Source organism: Camellia sinensis, chromosome 10, assembly GCF_055761805.1.
Source record: "Camellia sinensis isolate YWXY chromosome 10, ASM5576180v1, whole genome shotgun sequence".
Taxonomy (NCBI): Eukaryota; Viridiplantae; Streptophyta; class Magnoliopsida; order Ericales; family Theaceae; genus Camellia; species Camellia sinensis.
The window spans coordinates 99511140-99524458 of NC_138970.1; the positions used below are offsets into that span (position 1 = coordinate 99511140).

At 35.7% G+C, this 13319-nt stretch overlaps 1 pseudogene; it reads left to right on the plus strand.

Annotated features, from left to right (window-relative positions):
• The first annotated feature begins 1446 nt into the window (after nucleotides 1-1446).
• On the plus strand, nucleotides 1447-12951 carry LOC114294343 (ABC transporter C family member 8-like; annotated as a pseudogene).
• Nucleotides 12952-13319: the final 368 nt, after the last annotated feature.

Genomic DNA, 13319 nt, shown 5'->3' on the forward strand with positions numbered 1-13319 from the left:
AAAATCGTTGCCGACCTCCCTGACTCCAACAAGGGAGCTGGGGATGACTATTTTATCATTTCGGGGAACTGGGAGTTTGTCCCAGATGAAGACCTCCATCTGTTCCCTCTCCCTCGATCAGTCTTTATAGAGGATAATGTTAAGAGCCCTGCAATCATATTTACTCGTTTTCTTTCAAAATCTTTAATATTGTATTTGTCTCTAATGTCTGTTTCTCTTGCAGCTGTTCCTAAGCCACCAAAAAACTTTCGCCAATCCTTCTTTCCTAGCAAGGATTTGAAGAGACTTTTGGACCTGCCAGTCCAAAAACGGAAGGTGCCTCTGCTTCTGAATTTTATTCCAACATACAGGTCAGCTTTGCCCGACATCCCAAAGAGGAAGAAAAAAAGCCTTTCTCCTTCTTCTGCCACAACTCCCCAGACTGCATCCATATCTCGGCCAGATCAAGGGTCAACCTCTGATCCAGCTGACCAACCGTCAACCTCGGCTCCACATCTGGTCCCAATATCCCAACAAAAGCGTCGGCGATGACTTGTGCATACAGCCAAGATGGGCCGCCCAAAACCAATTACGAAAGACTTCTTAGTCAGCATCCTTTCCGATGTTGATGCTCAACCAGCTCAAGTCCAGCTCCCAACAAAACCAAAATGAGTAAAAAAGGCTCAACCAAAGGCGAAGGTAACTCAGGTTGAGACTAAGGATACTTTGCTGATCTCCAAGCTGGCTGAGAGTGACAAATCTCAACCTTCTGCTGAGAAGAGGCGTTCTGAGGCCCAACCATTTGAATCCCCAAAATCGAAGAAGCCGAGGTCATCCTCTGCAATGACCTCGGGGTCTAAAAAACTTGGTGCCCCCTGGGCCCCCGAAATCACCCTTGAAGACAAGCCTGTTATGGCTAGTGATAGTGCTAATGACATCAACGTCGGTGTCGCCCTAAGTACTGCCCTTCTCCTTCCCGGCGATCTTGATCGGAACGCTGAGATAAGCGAATATGAGAACTACGCTCTGATGCTTCAACGTTCTGTCCAAGTAAGCGTCTTCTTTTTGGTGATTTCTTCTTTCTAAATTGCACTCAGAAAATTTTGCAATAACCTTTGCCTTATGTTCTTCCAGGCTATCCAGCATGCTCATTCCTTTTCCCTTCAATCTTTTGAGAACCGTAAAAAGCTGGCCGAGAAGAAAAGGGAGGTCTCCAGCCTTCAAAAGATCAATAAAGGTCTACAATCAAAAATGAAGAAGCTGGAGGACCAGGCCGAGGCTGCCATCAAGGCCCAGACTAATGCCGAGGAAAAGGCTGACTCTGCCGAGGCCATCAAGAAGGTGGCTGAGGCCCAAAAAAGAGAGGCCGGGGAGAAAATGACCTAGGCCCAAAAAGAGCTTCAGGAGGCCTTGGCCACTAAAGAAGCCAAAATCAAAGATGTCGATGAGAAGGCGTATGCCCAGGGCATGGCTGATGTTACAGAGGCTTACGAACAACAAGTGAAACAGGCATGCAACAAGGGTTTCACCCTTGGTTGGATGTCTCTTCTCAAAAAGCTTAATGTCCCTGATCATTTGCCTCTGAGAAACGCCGATGCCATTCCTCTTTCATTCCCTCTACCTTCACCTCCAAGTCAATCTGATGGCGATTCGGAGTTTGAGGATGAGGAAGAGGATGAGGCCTTGGTGAGGAAATCTAAGGAGGTTGCTGGGACCAACATTACAAGAAAATACACAATTGGCGACCACTTTTGCTGACTAAAAATATTTTGGTTGCCAAAAGTTGTGGAATTGGCGACCAAAAATTATGTTAGTCGATAAAAGTACAATATTTAGCTACTAAATTTTTTTAGTCGGGGCATATTAATTTTTGGCGACTAAAAAAAATTTAGTCGCTAAAAATCTCACAATTGGCGACTAAAAAAAATTTAGTCGTTAAATTTGCCACAATTGGCGACTAAAAAAATATTTTAGTCGCTGTATAGATAGTTTTGGCAACTAAAATAATTTAGTCGTTGAAATAAAAATGAAAATTTATTTTTTATCTTTTGGCGACCAAAATTTTGGTCGGCAAAAATGTAATTTCAGCGACTAAAAAATATTTTAGTCGCTGTATAGATACTTTTGGCAACTAAAATAATTTATTCACTGAAAGAAAAATAAAAATTTACTTTTTATTTTTGGCGACCAAAATTTTGGTCGGCAAAAATTTAATTTCAACGACTAAAAAATATTTTGGTTGCTGTATATATAGTTTTGGCAACTAAACTAATTTAGTCACTGAAAGAAAAATAAAAATTTACTTTTTATCTTTGGCGACCAAAATTTTGGTGGGCAAAAATTTAATTTCAACGACTAAAAAATATTTTGGTCGCTGTATATATAGTTTTGGCAACTACACTAATTTAGTCGCTGAAATTAAATTTTTGCCGACCAAAATTTTGGTCGCCAAAGATAAAAAGTAAAATTTTAAAATAATTTAGTCGCTCAATGAAAAATAAAAATTTACTTTTTATCTTTGCTGACCAAAATTTTGGTCGGCAAAAATGTAATTTTAGCGACTAAAAAATATTTTAGTCGCTGTATAGATACTTTTGGCAACTAAAATAATTTAGTCGCTGAATGAAAAATAAAAATTTACTTTTTATCTTTGGCGACCAAAATTTTGGTCGGCAAAAATTTAATTTCAGCAACTAAAAAATATTTTGATCGCTATATATAAGTTCGGCAACTAAAATAATTTAGTTGCTCAATGAAAAATCAAAATTCACTTTTTATCTTTGGCGACCAAACTTTTGGTCGGCAAAAATTTAATTTCAGCGACTAAAAAATATTTTTGTCGCTGTATAGATAGTTTTGGCAACTAAAATAATTTAGTCGCTGAATGAAAAATAAAAATTTATTTTTTATCTTTGGCGACCAAAATTTTGGTCGGCAAAAAGTTAATTTCAGTGATTAAAAAATATGTTAGTCGCTGTATAGATAGTTTTGGCAACTAAAATAATTTAGTCGCTGAATGAAAAATGAAAATTTATTTTTTATCTTTTGGCAACCAAAATTTTGGTCGGCAAAAATGTAATTTCAGAGACTAAAAAATATTTTAGTCGCTGAAAGAAAAATGAAAATTTATTTTTTATCTTAGGCGACCAAAAGTTTGGTTGGCAAAAATTCAATTTTAGCGACTAAAAAATATTTTGGTCGCTGTATATATAGTTTTGGCAACTAAACTAATTTAGTCGGTGAAAGAAAAATGAAAATTTATTTTTTATCTTTGGCGAACAAAAGTTTGGTCGGTAAAAATTTAATTTCAATGACTAAATATATTTTGGTCACTGTATAAATAGTTTTGGCAACTAAAATAATTTAGTCGCTGAATGAAAAGTAAAAATTTATTTTTTATCTTTGGCGACCAAAAGTTTGGTCGGTAGCGACTAAAAATATGTTAGTCGCGGTATAGATAGTTTTGGCAACTAAACTAATTTAGTCGCTGAATGAAAAATAAAAATTTATTTTTTATCTTTGGCGACTAAAAAATATGTTGGTCGCGGTATAGATAGTTTTGGCAACTAAACTAATTTAGTCACTGAATGAAAAATGAAAATTTATTTTTTATCTTTTGGCGACCAAAATTTTGGTCGGCAAAAATGTAATTTCAGCGACTAAAAAATATTCTAATCGCTGTATAGATAGTTTTGGTAACTAAAATAATTTACTCGCTGAAAGAAAAATAAAAATTTACTTTTTATTTTTGGCGACCAAAATTTTGGTCGGCAAAAATTTAATTTCAACGACTAAAAAATATTTTGGTCGCTGTATATATAGTTTTGGCAACTAAACTAATTTAATCGTTCAAAGAAAAATAAAAATTTACTTTTTATCTTTGACGACCAAAATTTTGGTTGGCAAAAATTTAATTTCAGCAACTAAAAGATATTCTAGTTGCGGTATAAATAGTTTTGGCAACTAAACTAATTTAGTCGCTGAATGAAAAATGAAAATTTATTTTTTATTTTTTGGTGACCAAAATTTTGGTCGGCAAAAATGTAATTTCAGCGACTAAAAAATATTTTAGTCGCTGTATAGATACTTTTGGCATCTAAAATAATTTAGTCGCTGAATAAAAATAAAAATTTACTTTCACTCATCACTCTTTCTCTTTCTTTCTGTTTGTCTATCTCTCTTTCTCTCTGTGTCACTGTCTCTCTTCTCTTTCTCTCTCTCTCACTTATCACTCTTCTCTATCTGTCTATCTCTTTCTCTCTGTGTTTCTATTTTTGTCTCTGTCTCTCTTCTTTTTCTCTCTCTCACTCATCACTCTTCTCTGTCTGTCTGTCTGTCTGTCTCTTTGTCTCTCTCTCTCTGTGTCTCTCGCGCATCTCTCTATCTCTCTCATCTGTCTATGTCTCTCTGTCTCTTTCGTTCATCTCTCTCCTCTCTCTCTCTCTTGCTCTTGCTCATCTCTCTTCTCTCGCTCTCTCTCATCTCTTTTCTCTCTGTCTCTCTCGCTCATATCTCTTATCTCTATCTCTCTCGTTCATCTCTCTTCTCTCTGTGTCTCTCTCGCTCATTTCTCTTCTCTCTATCTCTCTCTGTCTCTCTCGTTCATCTCTTCTCTCCCTTTGTCTCTTTTTCTGTCTCACTCTTTATCTCTCTCTCTTTGTCTCTCTCTATTTCTCTCTCTCACTCATCACTCTTCTCTGTCTGTTTGTGTCTTTGTCTCTTTTTCTCTTTGTCTCTCGCTCATCTCTCTTCTTTCTATCTCTCTCATCTTTTTTCTTTCTCTATCTCTCTCACCCATCTCTCATCTCTCTATCTCTCTCTCTGTCTCTCCTGCTCATCTTTCTTCTCTTTCTATCTCTCTCTTTTTCTATGTCTTTCTCTCGATCATCTCTTTTCGCTCTCTTTCTCTCTCTCTCTTTGTCTATCTCTCACTTATCTCTTGTTTCTCTCTGTCTCTATCTCTTTCTCTCTCTGTCTCTTTCTCACTCATTACTCTTCTCTCTCTCTTTCTCTCTCTATGTCTTTCTCTCTGTGTGTCTGTCTGTCTCCCCTATTGTGTTCACTTTGCTCACTCTCTCCTTCCCCTCTTCTCTATTTACCGAGCTCTTCACTAGGCAAAAATGCACTTTTAGCGATCACTCTGTCTGTCTCTCACTCATCACTCTATCTCTATCTCTCTCTCACTCATCTCTCTCTCACCACCCACCATTGTTGCCACTCCACCTCTACAACTACCATTATTACCACCGTCATTACCACTCCACTACCACTACCACCACTACTACTACTATTACCTCTCCTCTACCACCGCCACTCCATCTCCTCTACCCCTACCACAACTTCACCACTAATCTCCTTCGCCATTACCACTCCACTATCACCAGTTTCGCCATCACAACTCCACCTCTCTGTCTCTCTCTCTTGCTCATTTATCTTCTCTCTCTCTTTCACTCATCTCTCTTCTCTATCTCTTCTCAAATATTTTTTTTTTCAATTATTGTTTTTTTCCAATTATTTTTCTTTCAATCATAATGTGTATGATCCCATCGTCATAAATAATAAAAATAATAAATATAAATATTTTAGGCCTAGACAAACATGTTTTTTTTTAAAAAAAGAGCCATTTTGTTGTTTAAATATTACCAAAAAAAACAAGAAAATATTCCCGCTCGATTTCCCACCCCCCTTTTTTCCATTCCCGCTCGGCTTCCCTCCCTCCCTATCTCTTGAACCAAAATCCCGAATTTGAAAAACCAAAAATCCCCTTCAACCAAAAATCCCTAATTCTTACGGCTCCGCCGAGTTCGATAAGATATGACTAAGAGGGTATCTAGGCTCCAATCTATGGAGATCGAAGCCATGGCCGTTTGCCACTCATTTTCCACGATTGTACTAACGGTTGTAGCCACGACTACTGCCTGCGAGTGAGGAAGAGAAGAGATGAGAGGCGAGCGTTTAGAGATAGAGGTGCAAGAAGAAAGTGAAGAAAAGGTGTGTAGCTTTGCAAAATTGTTTTTTTTTTTGGAATTGGAGAGGCGAAATAGACAGCTTTGCAAAGTTGTCTCCCAGACGATATTGCCCTCAAAATCGCCTCTTCCCTTCAGGTTTCTTCCCTGCAAATTGTTTTTTTTTGTTTTTATTGTTATTTGAATGTGATGGTTTTGTTTATTTATTTTTATTCTTTATTCTTTTTTGGAATTTCAAGCTATCAAATGTGTAGTCGTTGGGTAGTTGCTCATGGTTTTGGCGCGCGCTGTATGGGTCAGATTGTGTGTGGGAGAGTCTGTACAAAGACAGATGGCCAGCCCTTGATTTGGGCAGAGACTCTTCTTCAGCTCCACAGATCAAAACCCATCAGCTTGACCCACAAATTCAGTCCTCCTCCATGGTTCTCTCTCTCTCTCTCTCATATTCAGTTCATTATCTTGTTTGCTCTTTTTTTTTTCTTTTTTTTTTTGGGTTCAGTTTCTTGTTTCAATTATTTGATTTTGGGAATTTTGTGTTATGTGCTTGAATGAAGTGATTATTAATAGTGCAACATAATTTAATTTATTTGGGTTTGTTACTCTGTCTATTGTTTTTTAGCTGGGTTTGAACTTTGAAGTCTTTATGAGGACTATACCTTTGTCAATTTCTATTGAAATATAGAATGGTGTCCTATGCATTTGCCGTGCAACATCCCCTTTTTAATGAGAACAATTGTAGACTTTAGAATGTTGGGAACACTGACAGTGTCCATGACTTCACGCTTTATTGTACTTTGATTAGGTTCCTATAGTAGATAATACCTTACTAAAAGTGAAAAGTGAAATTCAGTCACAATACATGGATAGAATGGAAGAGACTAGAGGGTCCTACCTTACTAAAGAAAATAGTGAGGGGGATATTTCTGTCAAAGGTCTGCCAGGAATACAACTGACAGAAGAAGAAGAGAAGGAAATTGGCAATGTTGGATGGAAGCAATTTTTAGATTGCATCCTCGTCTCAAAGGGATCGTTGATGCTTTCTTCAGTAATAATTACTCAGATTGGTTTTGTTGCTCTTCAAGCTGTTTCAAGTTATTGGCTAGCTTTCAGCATTCAAATTCCTAAAATTGGTAGTGGCATCTTAATTGGAGTATACACTACAATTTCGACAATAAGTACCCTCTTTGTATATCTAAGGTCTTTATCAGCTGCTCTTTTAGGATTAAAAGCTTCGAAGGCTTTCTTTTCAAATTTCACTAATTCTATTTTCAATGCTCCTATGCTCTTCTTTGATTCCACCCCAGTTGGACGAATTTTGATCCGAGTAAGATTTTATTCTTCTTCAATCAATTCTAAAGTAACAATAGTATTTATGTATCGTAGTGAAGTGTAATGTATTGCATAGCTAGTTACTGATATGCACTTTTATATACATGCTTGTTATATGTAGGCTTCATCAGATTTATGTGTGGTGGATTTCGACATACCTTTCTCATTTGCCTTTGTGGTTGCTCCTTTAATTGAATCGGTAGCAATCATTGGCATTATGGCGTCAGTCACGTGGCAAGTTCTCTTTGTAGCATTCTTTGCTACAGCGGCTTCAAAATATGTTCAGGTGAGTTTCATTTTCCAACTTAATAATAATATTTTTCTTATTTTCATTGATGAAAGGAAATTTTTAATTAAGGAAATTCTTTATTGACTCAAGGGATATTATCAAGCCTCTGCAAGGGAACTAATGAGAATCAATGGAACAACAAAAGCACCTGCCATGAATTATGCCGCCGAGACCTCACTTGGAGTGGTAACTATAAGAGCATTTAACATGGCAAACAGGTTCTTCCAAAACTACCTAAAGCTTGTAGACAATGATGCAAAACTTTTCTTTTACTCCAATGCAACCATGGAGTGGTTAATTTTGAGAGTAGAAGCACTTCAAAATCTAACTTTATTCACTGCTGTTTTTCTCTTGGTTTTACTTCCCAAGGGTTATGTTGATCCAGGTATATCCATGGTTCAGTGGAATAATTCATTTATTGCTTAGAAATTTTCTTTTAGATTCTTAAAACATGTCTTTTTTGCAGGGCTTGTTGGACTTTCTCTTTCTTATGCTTTGGCTTTGACAAGCACCCAAGTGTTCATGATTCAATGGTATAGCAGCTTGGCTAATTATATTATTTCAGTGGAACGAATCAAACAGTTCATGCACATACCTCAAGAGCCTCCAGCAATTGTGGAAGATAGAAGGCCACCATCTTCATGGCCTTCTAAAGGGAGGATAGACTTACAGGATCTAAGGGTAAGGGAACTTATTATTAATCCCACTACATATGGAAGGTAAAGATAATCAATTTTACCACTTCATCACACTCCTCATAGTATATGATGAAGTGCCATGGCGGTTATCGATTTTCATAATGTAAAAGCAATCTTATGTTAGTAAACATATGACAAATCAAATTAATTCTTGATTGCAGGCTCTAGAAAAGTGTCAACTCAAGACTACCATCAACAGTCTTCCAAGTTTGCTAGATTCTTCTGGTGAATTGAACTCCGAAACATGGAAGCAACTTCATTGAAATGCATATTATGATGCAATTTAAAACATGAAAGATTTAGATAAAGTCATTATTTAGTGAAGTTGCAGTCCATAGTCCATACATAACCTTACATTTATAAACAAAGCATAAATTTTGTTCTTTCTTCTTGTTCCAACAGTGAGTGATGAAGGCGAAAATTGGAGCGTGGGGCAACGCCAACTCTTCTATCTCGGAAGAGTCCTGCTAAGAAGAAACAAATTTCTAGTTTTGGATGAAGCAACAACTTCAATTGATTCTACCACTGATGCCATTCTACAAAGGATAATTAGGGAAGAATTCTCAAATTGCACAGTGATAACTGTAGCTTATAGCGTTCCAACTGTCATAGACAGTGACATGGTCATGGTCCTTTCTTTTGGTATGCTTCTAATCCACCCAACAGCTTTTGAGTATTATCTTCTTATTTTTAAATGTTTTGGTAAACACCCCTTGCTCCAATAAAAAAAGATTAATTATAATAATTTGAGGATAATTTTATGATACACTGTTTGAAAAATTTTAGGTAAAACTTTCACTAAAGACCCAAAAAAAAAAAAAAAAAAAAAAAACTTAAAAAGTCTAAAAAATTGGCTTATTTTTGTCTTTTGTATACTTTGTAAAAATGCTTTCCACTTTTTTAAAAAAACTTCTAGGATTGTTTAGTCCATATGAACCTTTTATTTTTATTTTTTAAAATTAAAAACTGACTTAAAGGTGAAAAGAATTAACTAAAGACAAAAATAAATCAATTTATATGTCCTGTGTAAGTCTTCCATTGTGTTGAATTGGATTTTAGCACTTGTTTCATTGGGTAAGATCCAATTTTTTTTAATGGCATTGTTAAGATATTCTAGACTGATGGGTTTAACTTCAAATTCAAATTACGTGATTGTTGTAAATGTAACAGGTCATCAAAGAAGAGAGTAAGTGCTGTTGCCATAAGCAATGATGGTCTGTTTGTTTGTTTTGCTGACAAATTTGGGGTTGTTTGGGTTGTGGATTTGGATGGATTACATGAAAATCAAGCTTCACCCAGTAAGAAGAAGGCAGTGACAATTCTTGCCCACTACTGTAGCATTATTACTAGCCTGGTTTGTCATTTGTTATCTTTGTATCTTTTCTCTTCTTCATTGCTCTGTTCTATATATAGGCATTTGTTAATGCCTACCTATTTCCATCATAATTATATCAAAAAACAGATCATAACATTAATAATACATCTAAGACTTGGCAATGCAGATTTATGCTTAGCAATTATGGGTAATTTGTTTCGGTATATTATCATAGACATTTCTACCATTCAAAGTTTTTTTTATTTTTTTTTATTTTTGTGAATCAGTGGTCATTTCTCCCATTAATGACAGAAAAAAAATGGGATGGATATTATTCTAAACAGTTGTATCTTCTTACAGGAATACTCACCAGATGGACGATTCATTGTTCGTGCTGATTGGGATTTTAAAATTCGTGTAACTCATTTTCCTCCCCATTGAAATAAATAATTATTTAGTCAATTCCATTTTATTTGTTTATCCAATAATGTTCATCTTATGACAGGTTACTGTGTTTCCCAAGAAGCCTTTGGATGGAGCTCATGAGATATAAAGTTTTTGCCTTGGGCATACCGAGTGAGTGATTTTTTTTGTTATCACATGTTTATATTACATCAGTGGTAAGAGAAAATGAAGTTGACAGTAGACAAGAATTGGGGTTTTGGCTTATGTCTTTGAGAATTTTGCTGCTTGAGCTAAAAATAAATTTTTTTTTTGGAAAAGTTATTAACATAGTGACATTGAGAATCCGATTGTAGCATCTATCTGACATAATGGTCCAGATTAACTTAATACATTTTGTTATAACAGACGGATGTTTTTTGGCTGATGTTTATTAACTTCACTCAATGCTTGTCAATTATAAGGTTTTGAACTAGATAGCTTTTGAACTACATATTTAGTAATATTCTACATATTTATTAATATTCTACATAGATAGCTTTTGCTGGAAAATTGAGTATCTTATCTGTTTCACTAATTGATTTGTGTGTCTTTCTCTTTGTTGAATTTCAATATTTGTGGTTCTACTCACACAGCAATGATTACCTTGAAATATGTCATTGTCACAAGGCAATATATGAGATTCCCTCTGTCAAAGAAGGCCCTGCTCAGTGGATACTAGTATCAAAACTAAACTTGTGCTCTTTTTTTTTTCTTTGTTTGAAGGAGGGAAAAAAATAGAAAAATAAGCTTTCTCCATTGTTTTTCAGCTTGTCTAACAATTATTTGATGCAGGTCCTGCGAAAAATATGTTGGTATTTAGTTTTGTCACCGCATGATCCTATACAGTCAAGGCTTCTTAATTCCACATTGGAGGATAAAGATCCAATAGTAAATTCCTAATTTTAGGTATGTCTATCCAATTAATCTAAAACCAATAGTAATGACCGAAAAAAAAAAAACAGAGAGCATAATTTTGTTCTGTTAACACTGTTGGATGCTTGCCCTTCTGTTCTGTCATAGGTTGCTCTTGAAACAGCTTGTTACAATGGAGGTTATTCAGTGGATGACTTTATGGAATACATTCAAGGATGAATTTGAGAATGAAAAGAACATGCTTGGTGGTTCTTTAGGTAATAGAGTAGCTGAAGATTTGAGACAAAGAGTAATAGAACATGTAATCTTTCACTCATGTTCAATTATATATTTCAATTATATGCTGCAATGGTTCATCTACAAGACATTATTGTTTCTTGAAGAACATCCTTGTTGTCTCAAAGTATTACTGAAGGATTACCTTGGCAAGACTTGCTGAGCTGCTTTGTTTCATTGTTCAGGTATGCCAATACTTAATTGTGGTTTAGTCATCATCAAATGTTTGTAATGTAATCATATAAATTTTTGCCATATGGTTAATTTTTTTTTTATGAGAATACTTCATTTTGGATGTTTTTCTAGATTCTAACTTTTCTTATTTTATTTGTAGGTGACTTCCAAAAACGATCAAGCACAAGGCTGATGCTTCAAAACCATATATATTCCTTCATGTTTTAGAATTTTTTTTGGATTCCTTCATTGATTTTCCTTTTAATTTTTGTTCAATTACTTACTGGTTTTCAATGGATGGATGTTTAAAACTTGTCTCAATTAATGTTTTGAATGGAATGATTGTAAAGTTTGGGATTGAGTAGGAAAATATGATGAATTTTAATGTTATATTTAGGTTGGGTTGAATGAATTTTGTTCAATATTGGATTGAATGTTTATAAACAAAAATTGATTGTTCAAAAAAAAAAAGAAAAAAAAAAGAGATTCGGCGACTAACTAATTAGTCGTTGATTGTTTAATGTCTTTTGGCGACTAAATAATTGGTCGCCAAATTCTACACTTTTGCGACTGAAATCATTGGTCGGCAATTCCTTACCTTTTGGCAACTAAATTATTAGTTGGCGATTCTTCAACTTTTGGCGACGAAAATAGTTGGTCGTCGATTTTTTGCTTTTGGCAACAAACATATTTTGTTGGGAAAATATCACTTTTCGCGACCAAAGTGTTTTAGCGACTAAATGAATTAGCCGTGGTAGTGATATATTTAGCGACCAAAAATTTAGTCGACAAATCTAACTTTTTGCCGACTGACAAAAGTTTTGGTCGCCAATTACTTTTGCCGACCCTCAATTGGCGACCAAAGTGGCGACCAAAAAAATTGGTTACGAATGACTTTTGCCGACTAAAAATGGATTTTTGCCGACCAAATTTTTAGTCGGCAAAAGTGTAATTTTTTTGTAGTGAATATTGCTGACCAATTTTTGGTCGTGGAATGTGACAATTTGCGACCAAATTAGTTGGTCGTGGAAATGGGCGACAAATGCCGACCAAACTATTTGGTTGTTGAATGTGCGAATTGGCGACTAACATGTTTGGTCGGGAAAATATGACTTTTCGCGACTAAAGTGTTTTAGTTACTAAATGGATTAGTCGCAGTAATTATATATTTAGCGACCAAAAATTTAGTCGGCAAATATACCTTTTTCGCGACTAAAAATTTTTTTAGTCGCTAGTTACTTTCCGCGACCCTCAATTGGCGACCAAAGTGGCGACCAAAAAAATTAGTCGCGAATAACTTTTGCCGACTAAAAATAGACTTTTGCCGACCAAATTTTTAGTCGGCAAAAGTGTGAATTCTTGTAGTGCAAGTTTCCTTCTCCGAATGAGCAAGTCCTGGACTTGACTTAGGATGAGGAAGATGAGGAGGTTACCAAGGAAGCCACCCCTGAGCAGGCCTCATCCGATGTTCCTTTAGCCGAAAAGAGCATTGATGAAACCCTTGCCCAAATTGATGCCGAGCGCGTGGCGGAAAAGGCGGCCGAGGTGGATTCTCAACAGTTTTTCGAGGTCCAAACCCACCCTGTTGCTAATGCTGAAGAATCTTAGTTTTGATGTTTTTCCTTTCTTGTTTTTTGTTTCTCATACAATGTAAGCTCTGCATATGGCCGATGTGCCTCCTTGTTCTGGAATGTCTATTTTAACTTTCCCTCTCTTGAATGTTGTGCCTTTGTCTTTTCTTGACTGCCTTTGCATGTTTCTATACTTAGAATATTTTGCGTGTCTTTAGTGTGCTCTTTCTTCTTTGTGCAACCTTCTCGGGGTGATGCACCTCGATTATACCAACTTGTAAACTTCCCTCAAGTTTTAATAAGTGCTAAACAATGATCTTGGTTTAACTTTCAACTTGTAAATTGCTACAAATTTCAACAAGTGTTAAACAATGATCTCGGTTTAACTTCAACTTGTAAATTGCT